Source organism: Lagenorhynchus albirostris, chromosome 3 (genome assembly GCF_949774975.1).
Source record: "Lagenorhynchus albirostris chromosome 3, mLagAlb1.1, whole genome shotgun sequence".
Lineage (NCBI taxonomy): Eukaryota > Metazoa > Chordata > Mammalia > Artiodactyla > Delphinidae > Lagenorhynchus > Lagenorhynchus albirostris.
In genome coordinates, this window is record NC_083097.1 from 165,168,906 (window position 1) to 165,185,713 (window position 16,808).

The 16,808-nt window shown below is 53.6% G+C and overlaps 1 protein-coding gene and 1 pseudogene across 1 annotated transcript in view; one reads left to right on the forward strand and one right to left on the reverse strand.

The window, feature by feature from the left end:
* The window catches only part of CERS4 (ceramide synthase 4), a 30,611-nt gene extending 26,670 nt beyond the window's left edge, over nucleotides 1-3,941 (reverse strand). The window contains exon 1 of the mRNA XM_060145322.1: nucleotides 3,801-3,941. The gene's annotated coding sequence lies outside the window, so the exon portion shown is untranslated. The remainder of the gene's footprint in view (nucleotides 1-3,800) is intronic.
* A 12,011-nt stretch (nucleotides 3,942-15,952) lies between these two features.
* Nucleotides 15,953-16,504, forward strand: LOC132518484 (large ribosomal subunit protein eL14-like; annotated as a pseudogene).
* The last annotated feature ends 304 nt before the right edge of the window (nucleotides 16,505-16,808 follow it).

Below are 16,808 nucleotides of genomic sequence, written 5' to 3' on the forward strand. Positions count from 1 at the left end.
CTCCTCCGCCTCCCTGGCCCCCTTCTTTGTCTCCATCAGCACCCTCTCCCTGGCTACTTCCTTCCATTCCCTCCAGCCCCTCCAGGGATTCTCCCAGGTCAGCTGAGCCCCCCGCCACGTGCAGGAGGAAGGGGAGAAGCTTTGCCCACCAGGAAAGGGCTGGCCTCCTCTTCCTTCCTCCTGCCAGCCTCCTCCGCCTTCAGGGTGCACTGACCACTCCACACAGGGGACAACACACCAAAGCAACACCCCTGCAAACTGCACAGCAGTGGGGCCCAACAACCTTGCACCCCTCAAGCAAGGGCCCAACCAGGGTCTGCAATTGTTGGATTGAGGGGCCCTGAGGACCCTCAGTCTCTTCATCTGCCCCTCTCCTCACTCTCCCCATGGCTCACTCTGCTCCAGCCACAGTGGCCACTCGGCTATACCTCCAACATGCCAGGCCAGGTCGTGCCTCAGGACCTTTGCACATGCTAGTCCCTCTGCCTGAAATGCTCTTCCTCCAGATGTCCACCTGGCTGGCTCCTTCTCATCCTTCAGGTTTCTTCCCTCTCCCGGCTGCCCCCCTCCCAGAACGTCAGCTCCATCCATGAGGTGGGGGGGGTGCGGCAGGGAAGCTTCATTTTGTTCTCTGCTAGTTCCCAGTGCCTCCCAGCACAGGTGCTTCAGAAGTACGTGCTGAATGAATCAATGACAGGGTGGGAGGGAGCTGGGGCCAAGCACAGGGTAGTGGGGGGGATCCTCAGGGGGTCGCTGGCAGAGGCCTGACCCCTCCTTGAATACAGTCATGGGGCCCTGAAGCAAAATATGGTTTGGGGAGCCTAGGAGGAAGCGGGGAGAGAGGTGAGATCCTGCTGGTTCAGTGTGGAGAACTGGTGTGACAGGATCGTATTAACAAAGGTACAAAGGCCAGATTGACGGAGGAGAAAGGCCTCCTCTGTGTCAATCTGGTCAGAGCCAGGCTGGGTCTGAGGGGCCGATTCACGGATAGCAAAAAGAAGGCCAATCTGAATGGCTTGGGCATTGGGGAAGGAACGGCAATCAAATAAGGGAGTAAGACCCCTGCCATGGGGAGAAATTATTCAAGCAGGGGATTCAGAGACTGATCTCATCTTCCACTTTGAAGCCCTTGCTGCCTTGGCTTCTGGTTTGCCACCCACTCCTGGTTTCTTTCCTTCCACCCTCTCTCCAATCCATCCCACCAGGGTGGGGATGTCTCCCAAGCTCTAGGCGCCCCCCCCCCCCGCCGGCAACCTGGTCTCCACCTGGGTGTCTAGCGGCATCACAATTTCCAGATGCTGGGAAATAGACTGCTGACTTGCGCCTGAACCTGCTTACCCATCAGTGGCTATTCCATCCCCACCCCATCCTCAACTTCAAGTCTATCCAGGATGCACCCACTTCTCTCATCCACACCTCCACCTGGTCCAGCCTCGTCAGGGTCTGGACCAGTGCAGTCACTCCCATGCCGAGTTCCTGGCTCCTGCCTGCAGCTCCTCCCATGCATGCTGTGGTGCTTCCCCTCCACATCTTTGTTCACTGGTCTCTCTGCCCATGAACTCTTAAAAATCCTTAGTAACCTGGCAGATGGTCACCTCCTACAAGAAGGCTTCCCCCACCCTTCCAGAGGCTGAATCAGGTCACTTCTCGGGGCTCCCCCTGCTTCCACCCGGGCATCCCCTCTGCTTTCACAGGTGCTTATTACCAGCCGGACACCTCTCAGGTGATGACTGCTATTATTCCCATGTTATAGGTAAAGAAATTGAACCAGGAGGTGAAGTCACTAGCCTGAGAGCACTACATTCAAACCGGCAGGACAAGGTCAGAGGCAGCTTGCAGACAGCTGGAAAGGGGAAACCCTGTGGTACCCAGATAAGAGAGGAGCGTGCCCCCTGGTGCCTGCTTTCCTGTGGGCATCCCAGGGGTGGTGGGAGGAGTGAGCCCTAGACAGCTCCCCACGGCCAGCTACACTCATCCCAGCGGCTCCTGTGCCCAGTGACCACGTCACACCAGGCGCTCGGCCAACTGAACACTTTACACGCCTAACTCACTCAGTCTGCAGACTGTGGGTTCTGGAGGTGGACGCCCTTATGCCTTCCTCCCATTTCTCAGAGCAGGAAATGGAGGCTCACCGGGCCCAGAACTCCCACCAGTGCTGCAGCCCTCCTCCATCCCCCGAGGCGTAAGGCTGGCCCTGGGATTGGCCAAGCCCTTTCCTATTTCATAGCCGAGACTTCCATTGATCAGAACAACACTCCCAGATACAGGTACTATTGACCCATTTTATAGATGGGAAAACTGAAGTCCAGAAAACTTTCTCTGGGGCCCCAAGGCCAATTCAATGACCAAGGCTCCCAGCTGGGAGTAGGTGAGCTGGGAGGGCAGGCAAGGAAGGTCCCAACTGCCTCCTCCCTGCAGCCTGGCTGGGCCTACAGGGACCCAGCTGCGCTGAGTGAGGCTCTGGCCACTCCCACCACTGTCAAGTTTATTCACAGCAGCTCCTTCTGGAAGGGGGCTGAGTTGAGGCTAGGGACTTGGGGTGGGGTCGGGGGGCTTCAAAGACAACCCTACCCTCCATAATTTCTAATTCAGGTGGCCCCATACAACAGATCCAGGTTGCCCCCTTGCACTCAGTCACGTTGGACTTGGCCTGGGTTCAGAGTCAGGTCCTCAGGCACCTTCCCCCTCAGGTGGTATCTCACAAGTTTTGGAAATCGGACTCAGTCACAACAGCTTCACACCCTCAGATGTGTTTCTCCCTCAGTTTTCCTATCCTTCCACACTCCCAGCTGCCGGTGCCAGAAATCTCTTCCATGCACTTTCCTTCCTGCCCCACTTCTGAGCAGGCAGGGAATACAGGCAGTGTTCTTCTGACAAAAAGAACCCAAATTCACCCACTTTCCATCCCCCCCTTCCTGTCCGGTCCAAACCAGCAGCCTCCTCCAGGGTTTCCTCCGGTCTCTTTTGGCCACAGCAGCTGCTGGGTCTTCTTAAGACACAAGTGGATCCGGTCACTCACTTTGTTCTAAGCCTACGTGGTCATCACAGACTTGAGAACGGAATCCACATCCGCCTCTTATCTTCGTGGCCCCGGGGGCCAACCTCCTCTCACCTCGGATCCCCAGCAAACTGCACTTCAGCCACGCTGGCCTCTTTTCCGCTCAGCAAACACACCAGTCTGGGCCCTGCCTCAGAATCTTTTGCTGTTTTCTGGGCCTAAAAACCCCTCGCTGGCTGGTCCCCTCAGGCCCGGATGACACCTTCTCCGAGAATGCCTCCCTGACCCTAACCCATCTCGCAGATGTGTTGTCTTCCCCGCACTTAGCATGTCTGGAATGATCTGTGTCTGTTTCTGCGGGTCCCAGCCGTCTACGCGGCCGCGCTGCGGGCTCCGAGGCCACGGCCCCGGCTGCATCCCCAGACCTGGCACGTCGGTGGCACCCCTTAGGTATGGATTCTCTGGTGACGGACCGACACCCCCCGTCGCGGTCCTCGCGTTCACACATCCGGATTCCCCCGCGTCACCGTGCTAGGCTCGTCCCCACTCCGGCCCGCCCGTTACGCAGCCCCGTCCTCGGGCGCTCGCGGCGCCCGGGCCCTCGGGGGAGCTGGGCTCTATCGGGGAGGCGGCCCGGGCCTGGGACCAGATGGGAAGCCCCGAGAGGCCGTCCCGGGCGAGTTGATGGGGGACTGCATGCGGCTGGGGGCCGCCGCGGGCGCCATGGCCTTGGAGGCGGGGCCGGAGCTCTCCGCGAGAGTGGCGTTCCGGTCCGCGTTCGGGGCGCAGGGGGTTCGCTTACCTGGGGGCTCAGGCTGCCGGGAGCACCAGGGGCCGGCGGCGGGGCGGGAGAGAGCGCGCCTGGCGCAGATGCAGAGGAGAAGGAGACGCGTATCGCCCGCACGACGCAGCCGGACTCTGCTCCGGGCACCGCCTCGGCCGGGGGCGGGGAAGCAGGCTTTAGGGGAGCGCGGGGCGGGATAGGGGGCGGGGCCTGGAGGGCGGGGCCGGGGCGGGGACCGGTTGAGCCCAGCGGGGCGCGGGGTCCTAACGGAGCTCGGCCCCTTCCGTGCGACTAGGCCGCTTCCTGGACCCCCTCCCTGCGCTACAGGGCCCCGCCTCCAGCCCCGCCCGCCCCCACCCCCGCAACCGAGGCGCGCCTTGGGGGAATCCAGCCGCAGGTTTCTTGCCTGTGCTTTATCTCTTGCCTTTGAACCTGGCACCATCCGCTGAGCTCTCTGGAGGAATCCAGCCGCAGGTTTCTTTCCTGTGCTTTATCTCTTCCCTTTGAACCTAGCACCATCCGCTGAGCGCTCAGTCAGCCCCGGTTTCTCTTCCGTTCGCTGCAGGTCCTCACCAGCCCCCTCCCGGGTCCCCTCTTCTGGCGCGGCTCTGATCCAACCGCGCATCTGCCAACACACCACGGACGCCCTGATCCGCCCGAGCGCACCGCTGGTCGTTGTGGCGGAGGCCCGGACTCCGCCCCAGACCTCAGAGGCCACCCCCGGTGCCCCAAGTCTGGGGACCTGTCCCAGCTTTCAGGTCAAGCTGGTCCAATTCGTGGTTCCTGGGTCCAACCTCAGAGTTGGGAACCCAAGGAACCACCCTGGGAGTTGGGAGGCGTGGAGGGCAGCTGGGCAAAGGGTGCGGTTCGGTGGGGGGGCAGGGGGCAGGCTGCAGAGCTGGGAAGATAAGGCTGGGAGATAGGCCGGAGTGGGGGGTGGCGAAGCCCCAGGCTCCCTCTGGTCGGGGGGAACAGAAGGTGATTCCAGCGCACAGGGGCGGGGAGTCTGGGCGAGCCATGAACGCAGGACAATCTCGCATCAGGCAGAGGTGGTCTGTGAGCACCTGAGCCGCACCTAAGGGACTCGTGGTCCAGCTGTCGCCAGTTGAAGGGAAGGGGGTTCCAGAGCCGCTGGCCAACCCCACGTCGTCTGGGCAAGTGGCTTCACCTTTGGACAATGTCTCTCCCTGAAGCAGACCCAGGGCAAGGTGGGGGAAGCCCGGGCTTTTTTTGGCTAGGCAAGTTGCTTCACATCTCTGAGATTTGATTTCCACACATAGAAAGGGGGAGGGCAGCAGAGACCTCTGCTGCAAATGTGGATGAAGCTGTCCGTCTTGATCCAGTTTCCCAGTGTTTGCACTTGCTGTTCCCTCTGCTGGGCTATTCCTTCTCTTTTCAAATGTGTGCGTCCTTCTCCGTCAGCTGTCAGCCTGGCCCTCAGAACCCCTCTGTCCACATTCACCCTTTTATTTTCTTCCCGGCCCTCCAAGAGCTCCTTTGCACATAGGGAAAAGGCAGATGATAAAGCTTCTTTTCTCAGCGTTGCGACTAGGACTGTGGTATACGGCGCCTTGCACCTGGGGGTGCTCAGAACGTGGCAGCCATTTGGATTAATAGTGACACCAGAGGCATGGTGGAATGGGGTGGTCCAGACCCCAGAGGAGAAGCAGGAGATTCCTGGAGATGTGGAGGGGAGGCCCTCAATAGAGGATTTGGGTGGGCCGGGGTCAGGGAGAGATTTCAGGTGGGAGGTACTGCATGGGCAAAGGTGGGGAGGCTGGAGGAAGGGCTCAGCCTGGCAGGAAGAGATGCAGGCCAAACCTTCTGCAGATGGGCTGCTTCTGGGCTACTCCATGCCCTTCTGACCCCACCCCCCAGCCCACTCCATCTGTGTGCATGGAGTGTTCAGGGCAGGCTTCCAGGAGGAGATGACATCTGTAACCTGAGAGATGAGTGGGTGGGGGATTTAGCTGAGTTAGGGTCCAACGGTGAGTCATGAGAGGACAGTAGGGCAGGACCAGTCACTAAAGGCCCTCCAGGGTTCTCTGGGGAGAGGCACAATCAGATTTAAAATGAGACGGCAGCAGGAGTGGCTGGGTTGTGGTCTGGGAGTTGCAGACAGGAGTGAAGGGAGGAACTCTGGAGGGATTTAGTGGTAAAATCGCCAGGGTTTGTGGGAATCAGAGGAGCCAGGGCCTGGTTGTGGGAAGTGGGGAGATGGAGCCATTTCTAAGCTGGTGAGTCCAATGTAGGGTGTCTGGGTGGTGGGAAGGGGGACCCTAGGGAGGCGGGGGGAGCCCCTTGCGTCCTCCTCCCCTCCACACCTTCATACCCTCTGTGCTTGAGTGTGGGACAGGAAAGTAGGACTGGGGAGGCTGATAAGCCCTGATCCAGGTAATAAGCTGAGGGCTTCTTTGTCCCTTCTGCACCCCTAGTCAGATGGCTGGTCCCAAGCACGTTGGCCTTTTCCAGACCCCGGGGCCATCATGGCCAGGACTGAAGGCTGGACCCTGGACCTTGGACGATGGGCCCTGTGCTAGGTGGAATAATGAAGCCCACACATCCTAACCCCTGGAACCTGTGAATATGTGACCTTACAAGGCAAAAGGCACTTTGCATGCGTGATTAAGTTAAAGGAGCTGGAGATGGGGGGGGGGTGATCCAGTGTCATCACAAGGGTCTTTATAAGAGAGAGGGAGGAGAGTCAGAGAAAGACAGATTGGAAGATGCTATACTGTTGATTTTGAACATGACTGATGGGACCACGAGCCAATGGATGCAGGCAGCCTCTAGAAACTGGAAAAGGCCAGGAAACAGATTCTCACCAAGAGCTTCCAGAAGGAATCCAGCCCTGCTGACACCTTGATTTTAGCCCAGTGAGACCCATTTTTGTTCTGACCTCCAGAACTATCAGGTAAAATGTGTATTGTTTTAAGCCACCATGTTGTGATGATTTGTTACTGTAGCAATAGGAGACTCAGACAGAGCCCCAACCTCCCATCCAGAGACCTGCTTGCACTGTCAGACCCCCTCCTATCTTGACGCTGTTTCCAAATCAGCATCCTGAGGACCCATCCAGGTCAGACCCACAACCCCTGCTATGTGTCCCCATCACCCACTCCTTGGGACCCTTTGCCCCCTCTAGTGGCCTCAGGGGCTGCTGCTCCCCTGTTCTGGTGGGGTAGGGACCGAAGTCCCAGATGTCTCTCTATCTGTCACTGCCTCTCCGTGCCCTGGAGTGTCCACCTTAGTGACTCTCACGCCAGCCCCTCACACTGGGCAGGTATCTGCTGTCTCAGGCCCGTGGCCGGACAGAGGCCCTCAATTCAGGCAGCTCTGAGCCCACATTTGTGCTGTGTGACCTCGGGTATATGACACAGCCTCTCTGAGCCCCATGGCATCCTCTTCTATGGAATGGAAGATAACCAGGCCAACTGGGGTAGGGGGATCCTACGGGGACCACTCTCTCCGTATTTCCTCCCATTCCAAATGGCTTGAGTCAGGGCTGGGGGACGGGATGGGATGGGGGAGGATGGGGGACAGGAGAGGCCTTTGCACTGGCTGTTCCCTCTGCTGAAATACTCTTCCTGCGTGTCCATGTGGCCGTCTTGGTTCTTAATCAAACCCACCCTGTGCCACCTAGAACACGGCCCGGCATACAGTGGTGCTTCATAAATGTTCATTAAAGGCAGAGAGGATGGAGGGAGGCAAGGCAAGAAGTGGAGTTTGCCTGAGAAAAGGCTTAGAAAGAGCGCTTGCTGGGTGTGCCTGTCTGGATGTGTCTGTGTGTCTCTATGTCCATCTAAATCTGTGTGTTTCTCTGTGTTTTCTTGTGTATCTGGGAGTGTATGTGTATGTCTGTCTCTGTGTGTCTCTGTGTATTTGTCTGGGTGTGTCTCTAGGTGTGTGTGTGTCCATCTGTGTGTCAGTCCGTCTTTGGGGGTGTCTGTGTGTCCATTGTCTGTCTAGCTTTCTGTGGGTGCCTGTGTACATGCATCTGAGCAGGGACAGACCGCAGCCTTAGCTTCCCCTGCCCAGCAGGTGCTGGATCTCACCCTCTTCCCCCCCAGAACAGCGTCCAGCTCCTCTCTAATCCCGCTGCTTCCCCTCTACCCCCACCCCAGTGCCCTCCTGGCTCCATGCCTGTGTCCTCACCTGCCCAGAGTAGGTGCTCAGAGCACCCAGCTTCCCTCTGCCACCAGTCTAGCCCTCTCTCAGCTCCCGGAGCCCCAGAGGCTATAACCGGGTTTGAGTTCCACGGTCAGGTTGATGCCAGGCGCTGTGCTGAGAGGTTTACAGAAATGAACCTATGCAACCATGTCCGTGAAGCAAGTGCAGTGAAAATTCCCATTTCACAGATGAGGACTCAAGCCCAGAGGGGTGCAGGAAGCTGCCCTAGGCCACACAGCCACGGGGAGGAGTTGTCTTGGAAGCCAGCTCCTTCAGATCTCTTATTCTCTGTCCGCTTTCTTTCCCTTTGCTGGGTGGGTGGGGGCACAGGGGACCCTCATCTTCCTTCACTCAGACTCTCCACTCACCCATTCCCCCAGGGCTGGTTCTCTCCTTCCCCCTTCATCTCTGTCCCTGGGGAGGTCAGGGCTGGCCTGGCCCGCTGTCGGTGAGACAAGGGAAAGGACCCCTGTACCTCTTGTGTGTGCACCACTCACCACTCACCCTTACCTTCCGGCTCACAGGAAGCCCTGGTTCCTGACTCCTGCCCGGTGCTCCGACACCCTGAGAGCATCTGAGAAGCCTGCCATTTCCCCTCATCCTCACCTGCATGCCCGCAAGGTCTGTGCGATTCAGCAGATAAAAACCTCTGAGCCCTGAGGTACTGGGACCAACCACCTGGTGCCTGGACTCAAACCAGGATGGCCCCGAGGAAAACGTGGTGGTTGATCATCCTTCTGGGAGGGGAGATGATTTGCCCGCGGTGACGTAGCCAGGATGGGAGCCCTCATGCCGATACCCACCGATCGAAGACACCATCCCCTCTCTTAGATTTGATTAGGAGGAACTTGGGGGTCCTATTTTATTTCATTTCATTTATTTTTTGGCTGCGCCGCTCGGCTTGCGGGGTCCCGAGCAGGGATCGAACTCGGGCCCTCGGCAGTGACAGCCTGGAGCCCTAACCACTGGACCTCCAGGGGATTCCCAGGAGTACTTTTTTTTTTTTTTTTTTGCGGTACGTGGGCCTCTCACTGTTGTGGCCTCTCCCGTTGCGGAGCACAGGCTCCGGACGCGCAGGCTCAGCGGCCACGGCTCACGGGCCCAGCCGCTCCGCGGCATGTGGGATCTTCCCGGACCGAGGCACGAACCTGCGTCCCCTGCATCGGCTGGCGGACTCTCAACCACTGCGCCACCAGGGAAGCCCAGGAGTACTATTTTAAAAGCGTTTTTCAAATAGGAGATGACAATCTCTGATTAGAACGTTTCCGCTTTGGAACAGTAAATATCTACCATTCAAAAGCTGCCCAAGGCTTTCCTATAACAGTCAAATTTCTCCCGCCATGTTTGTCTCCCAGGCCCCCAGCAGCTCAATTCATGGGTTCAGCTTCCTGAAAGAATCTCTGTGTAGAAATGAACATCTTCTTTTCTTTTCTTTCTTTATTTTGAAAGAATAACTTGCACCTTATTCATTCTTTTGCATCTTGATATTTTAAAATGGATGTTAAAATAGACGTAACATAAAATTTACGATTTTAACCACTTTGAGTGTCCAGTTCAGTGGCACTAAGCGCATTTACTTTGTTGTACAGCATCCCCACCATCCGTCTCCAGAACTTTTCATCTTCCCAAACTGAAACTCTGTCCCCATTAAACACTCTCCCCATCCCCCTCCCCCAGCCTCTGGCCCCCACCATCTACTTTCTGTCTCCATGGATCTGACTCCTCTAGGGACCTCCTAGAAGTGGAATCAGACAGTATTTGTCCTTTGGTGTCTGGCTTACTTCACTGAGCATCACGTTCTCAAGGTTCATCCGGGCTGTTCCATTGCACGGATGGACCACATTTTGTTTATCCACTCATCTGTTGATGGACACTGGGGTTGCTTCCACCTTTTGGCTGTTGTAAAGTATGCTGCTATGAACATGGGTGTACAACTATCTCATTGAGTGTCTGCTTTCAATTCCTTTGGGTATAGACCCAGAAGAGGAATTGCTGGGTCACATGGTAACTCTATGTGAACTTTTTTTTTTTTTTTTTTTGCACTATGCGGGCCTCTCACTGTTGTGGCCTCTCCCGTTGCGGAGCACAGGCTCCGGACGCGCAGGCCCAGCGGCCATGGCTCACGGGCCCAGCCGCTCCGCAGCACGTGGGATCTTCCCGGACCGGGGCACGAACCCGCGTCCCCTGCATCGGCAGGCGGACTCTCAACCACTGCGCCACCAGGGAAGCCCTATGTGAACTTTTTGAGGCACCTGAATCTTGTTTTTTAATTTAATACTTTTAGGAGTGCTTTGATATCAATACATAAAGAAGTCTCTTTTTTGTTGCTGTTGTTTTTGTTTTTTGGAAAGGGGGAGTGAGTGTTTTGTTTTATTATTATTACGTAACAGCCTTAGAGATATAATTCACATACTATCCAATTCCTCAATTTACACTCTTCAAGTCAAGGGTTTTTACTGTAGCCACAGAGCTGGGCAGCTCTCACCACGTTTTTTTTTAAGGGAACAAGTCCCCTATCCACGGACAAGAAGTTTGCTTCTAATCTAAGTAACGGTGTAATGAGTAACCTGGTGCAGAGGTGATGTTGAGTCAGGGTGAGTAGATCGTCATAAGTTCCTAGGAGTAGAGTTGCTAGTCAGGGCGTGTGGGAGGGTAGAATTTTGACAGCTGTTGTAGCAAGGCTCCCACCCTCCACAATGGCAGAACTATCGGACTTTGCTAATCTGAGAGGTTAAAAATCTTGCAGTTCTAATTTGCGTTTTTATTATTTGGGGTGAGGCTGCGCATCCTCTCGGTCTTTAAAAGGTGGATCTCTATATTCTTTTCCTGGAAAAAATTTTTTTCTTTAGTTTTGTTTTGTTTTAGTTAGAGAGGCTTTAAAACTTATGATAAAATACATCTGGAAACTCTTTTTAATATTAAGGAAATGACTTATTCTCTGATATGAGCTGTAATATCCACACTCACCCCAGTTGCATTTTTTAAAATTTACTTTATTGAAATATAGTTGATTTACAATGTTGTATTAATTTCTGCTTTACAGCAAAGTGATTCAGTTATACGTATATATACATTCTTTTTCATATTCTTTTCCATTACGGTTTATCACAGGATATTGAATGTAGTTCCCTGTGCTATACAGTAGGACCTTGTTGTTTATCCATTCTCTATGTATTAGTTTGCATCTGCTAATCCCAAACTCCCAATCCATCCCTCCCCACCGCCTTGGAAACCACAAGTCTATTCTCTATGTCTGTGAGTCTGTTTCTGTTCCATAGATAAGTTCATTTGAGTCATATTTTAGATTCCACATATAAGTGATATCATATAATATTTGTCTTTCTCTGTCTGACTTACTTCACTTACTATGAGAATCTCTAGGTCCACCAATGTTGTGGCAAATGGCATTATTTCATTCTCTTTTATGGCTGAGTAGCATTCTATTATAAATATTTCTGTACCCCCCCGAGTTGTATTTTTACCTTGTTTATAATGTTTTCTCCCCACAAGTCTATTTGGATTTTAGGAAGTTGGACTTATCCACCTCTTTCTTTTGCGGTTTTTTTTTTTTTTTTTTTTTTTTTTTTTGCGGTACGCAGGCCTCTCACTGTCGTGGCATCTCCCGTTGCGGAGCACAGGCTCCGGACGCGCAGGCTCAGCGGCCATGGCTCATGGGCCCAGCTGCTCCGCGGCATGTGGGATCTTCCCTGACCGGGGCACGAACTCATGTTCCCTGCATCGGCAGGCGGACTCTCAGCCACTGCGCCACCAGGGAAACCCTCTTTTGCGGTTTTTATGTTTAATTTATTTTTCTTAGAAAGGCCTTACAGGGAATTCCCTGCAGTCCAGTGGTTAGGACTCAGCACTTTCACTGCCAAGGACCTGGGTTCAGTCCCTGGTCGGGGAACTAAGATCCCACGTGCCTTGCAGCACAGCCAAAAAAAAAAAAAAGCCTTACCTACTCTCAAATTATTATTTTTAAAAAGTCCCCATGTGTTTTCTTCATAGTGCTTTTATGATCTGATTTTTCCCATGTAAAACTTTGATCCATCAGGAATTTATGTTGAGGCGTGGTGTGAAGTAGGGATCCAGGTTTGTGTTCCCAGTTGTTCCAAGAGCACTTGCGTCATCCATCTTTTTAGATGCAGTTTTGGGGAGATCCCTAGAGCTGTCACATCTTCAAGGAGGATAGTTTTGAAATATGGGGAGACATTAGAATTGTCACAATATGAAAACTGTTTCCTACTAAATTGATAATTTAGGAAATTGGTCCCCACTCAAACCTCCAAGTTTTTTCCCAGAACTGAGCCACACCCATGGGACATGACTTTTTGGGGGGATGGGGTGGGAATCAGTCATTCTCTGCTTGTGGGATATTATAAACATTCCACAAAAACACAATGCTAACACACTGCAAGTCGATCGCAAAATGATATGACAAATCTTGCAACCTGGTGAGATTCCAATCGGTAGACAGAAGAGGCTATAGAGAGGGACCAAAAACGCTGATAAGTCATTGACAAAGAAAGACTTGGTTGTCAGTCCAAGACATAATTAAACATGGAGAAGGGGGCCATTGGCAAAGGCAGGATTGGTTGCTCCAGGGAGCATGACTCAAATGCAAAATGAATCAGACCCTGAGACCTGTGTGTGGTTTGCCTGGGGCTGTGGTAACACACTATCATGAACTGGTTGGCTTAAAGATAGAAACATATTCTCTCATAGTTCTGAAAGTTCAAAATCCAAAAATCAAGGGACTTCCCTGGCGGTCCAGTGGTTAGGACTCTGTGCTTCCACTGCAGGGGACATGGGTTCAATCCCCGGTCAGGGAGCTAAGATCCTGCAAGCCTCACAGTGCGGCTAAAACAAACAAACAAACAGACAAAATCAAGGTGTTGGCAGGGACACGCTTCCTCCAAAGGCTCTAGGGAAGAATCTTTCCTCCCTCTGCCTAGTTTCTGGTGGCTGCCGGCACTCCTAGGCGTTCCTCAGCTTGCAGCAGCATCTCTCGTTTCTGCCTGTCTTCACTTCTCTGTGTGTGTGTTTTGCTCTCTCCAAATTTCTCTTATAAGTACACCAGTCATTGGATTTAGGGCCCACTCTGCCCCAAGATGACCTCATCGTACCTTGATTACATCTGCAAAGACTCTATTTCCAGGGACTTCCCTGGTGGTGCATTAGTTAGGACTCCGCGCTCCTGATGCAGGGGGCCCAGGTTTGATCCCTGGTCAGGGAACTAGACCTCACATGCAGGCCGCGACTAAGAGTTTGCATGCCACAACTAAGGAGCCCACGAGCCGCAACTAAGACCCGACGCAACCAAATAAATAAATAAATATCTTTTCAAAAGACCCTATTTCCAAATAAGGTCACATTCACAGGTACTGGAGGTTAAGATTTCAGCCTATCTTTTGAGGGGCGGGACACAATTCAACTCACCATGCCCTCCCACTTTTTATGTTTTGTTTTCTTTGTGTGTGTGTGTGTGTCTGTCTGTCCCCCAAAATGACTCTTTCCAGAATGCTATTGGAAGATTACATGTGAATTATTAAATACAAATTCATGGGGGGGAATGCCCCACCCTCCATAAAAAAGCACCCCATGAATTTGTTTCAAGAGTTACCTGTAGTTTCAGTTATAACCCACATCTTGTTCACTATAAAGTGAATGAATTCCTTGTCGTAATTTGGACTCTGTTTTGAAAGTTATGGTTCGTTCCCATCAACCCTTTTATTTCCTCGCTCTGGGGTTTTGGTGCCAGTGTTAACTGCAGGGTCTTTTCTCTGGGGCCTGTGAGCTGAAGCTTATGAGGGGACCCCTTGGTAATTCCAGGTCAACGTGGTGGGGGTGTGTGTGTGTGGCGGGGGTGAGAACAGGATGTCCAGGATGTGGCTAGGAGGTCGGGATAACCTTCCCAAGGACTGAATGTCCCTCAGCTGAAGGAACAGGTGGGCAGGGATGCAGAGGGCTGGGCAAGAGGCGGTTCCACTGAAAACAAAAGCCCAGTGTGACCCAAGGGGACAGCCTGGGGGAGGCTGTCCACTCAGGCCTAGGGGCCCTGGGGCTCAGACTTCCTGGAGCCACAGTCGGTTTTCATAGGAGGGCATCATGCTCTGATTAGCAATCTGGAGGGTCACGGGGCTCAGCATGGGCAGTGCACGGAGAGAACAGAGTGAAAGGGGCCTGTTTTCTGAGAGGAGGGTGTCTGGATACTGGAGGGACTGGGGAAAGGAAAGAGAGAGGGGTGGGAGGGAGATTGCAGGACAGGCTTTGACTGTGCACCTAGCACGATGTCCCTCTGTGGCCTGGTAGCCAGCTGGATGTCCCTGAGTGGGGAGCGCAGGACACCAGCAGGTTGGGAGGGAAGGGGCTGGATTGGACAGGAGATGTCCAGGTGTCCGTGGGAGGCATGCACTGGAGATTCCTTGTGTCTGTCTGCGTGTCCCTAGTGTCAGCCCAGGGTAGAGCTGTGGGGTGGTAGGAGGCCCCGTGGCTGCCCGCCTCTGTGGACGAGGGCAAGAGGAGGGGGGATGGGCCCCCAAACGGCAGGGACCGCCCTCAGCACCCAGGCAAGGGAGGCCGCTGTGCAACTTTGCTGGACAGATGGGGCTGAAGGTCAGCAGGTGAAGGATTAATTCAGACCTTGAGCTTGGCCTCCAGAGCTTGCTGGGGCAGGAGCAGCGAGAGGAAAAAGAGGTGGACTGGGGAGGGGAAAATTGCATTTACTGATTATTTCTCAAATGCAGGCCTTGTCCTCCGTTTCTCGCCTATGCAAAATAATAACATTAGCCAGAAACCATCACGGGGAATCTACATGGCAGACATTATTTTATTTTATTTTTTAAAATAAATTTATTTATTTATTTTTGGCTGCGTTGCTGCACGCCGGCTTCTCATCACAGTGGCTTCTCTTGCTGCGGAGCACGGGCTCTAGGCACGCAGGCTCAGTAGTTCTGGCTCGGCGGCTCTAGAGCGCAGGCTCAGTAGTTGCGGTGCACAGGCTTAGCTGCTCTGCGGCATGTGGGATCTTCCCGGACCAGGGTTCGAACCCGTGTCCCCTGCATTGGCAGGTGGATTCTTAACCACTGCGCCACCAGGGAAGCCCCAGTCATTATTTTAAATGAACTCATCTGATCCCTCAACAGCCCCGTGAGATGCGTACTCCTGTGCTTTTGCAAGCGGGGAACCTGAGGCACAGAGAGGTTAGGGCACTTGCCCAAGGTCACACAGCCTGTGAATGGCTGAGCTGGGGCTGGAACCTGGGTGGTGTGCTCTGCTGGCAGTGAGCCTGCCTGGTGTCTGTTCCGGTGAGGCTATGGGCTGAGAGGCAGGGGTAGCAGGAGACAGGCTTGGTTGAGTCTCCCAGGGGTCTGTGGGAGCACTGGTGGTGCTAACCTAAATTCACCTCCCTGGAAACTTCCCCACCCAACCCCACTTCCCCTTTTGCTACGCTACAGAGTGGGGGTGGGGAATCCTCCGGAAATGGTGGTGGGAGGAGGGAGCTGAGAGCTGGCTGGGCAGAGGAGGGGTGGGGACTGGGGCTGCAGGTAAAGAAGAGGGGCAGGGCTCAAGCTCGGGACCTTTGGGGTCCCTGCCTCACCCTTACCCACTGGGAGAGGGGCAGTCTTTGTTCAAAGCCCAGGATTTCTCAGTTCTTCCCAGTCTAGGAGTGCCCTGGGGTGTCCCAGAGGGAGAAACAGGTCCTGAGGTGAGCGGCCAAGCTTTTGTGTAGTACTCAATGCCTTCTCTTGTATTTTACAAATCGTGTGTGTGTGTGTGTGTGTGTGTGTGTGTGTGTGTGTGTGTGTGTGTGTGTGTTGACTAGAAGAAAATCATCTCTGGGGACTTCCCTGGTGGTCCAGTGGTTAGGATTCTGTGCTTCCACTTCAGGAGGCACAAGTTCGATCCCTGGTCAGGGATGTAGGATCCCGAAAGTCTGGCAAAAAACCCAAAACAAACAAACAAAACAAAAATATGGGGTGGTCTTTCCTTTTCGCCGAATGCTGTCAATATGGTGTTTCAGGCGCTTCGTGGAGGTTGGCCGGGTGGCCTACGTCTCCTTTGGGTCTCATGCTGGGAGGCTGGTCGCGATTGTAGATATTATTGATCAGAACAGGGCTTTGGTGGATGGACCTTGCACTCAAGTAAGGAGACAGGCTATGCCTTTCAAATGCATTGCAGCTCACTGACTTCCCGCTCAAGTTTCCACACAGGGCCCGGCAGAAGTCTGTCGAGAAGCCTGGGAGAAGGCAGATATCAAGGCAAAGTGGGCAGCCACAAGGTGGGCCAAGAAGATTGAAGCCAGAGAAAAGAAAGCCAGGATGACAGATTTTGATCGTTATAAAGTCACGAAGGCGAGGAAAATGAGGAACAGACTAATCAAGCTTGAAGTTAAGGAACTTCAAAAGGCAGCTCCCCTGAAGACTTCTCCCAAGAAAGCACTTGTTGCTAAGGAGGCAGCTACGGCAGCTGCTGCAAAGGTTCCAGCAAAAAAGATGACCGCTACGGGTAAGAAGACACCTGCTCCAAAGGCATCTGGCAAGAAAGCATGAGAGCATACGACGCTGTTATAAACAGAATAAAGGTTCTTTTTGAAAAAAAAAAAATGAGGGGTGGAATAGGGAGCGTGGGAGGAAGACGCAAGAGGGAGGAGATATGGGGATATATGTATATGTATAGCTGATTCACTTTGTTATAAAGCAGAAACTAACACACCATTGTAAAGCAATTATACTCCAATAAGGATGTTAAAAAAAAAAAGACAAAGGAAAAACTGAAAAAAAACCCCCAAAACCCCGAAAATCATCTCTGATCCAAAAGCCTCCTGACCCCTAGTTATGAGCAGGGCCATCAGAG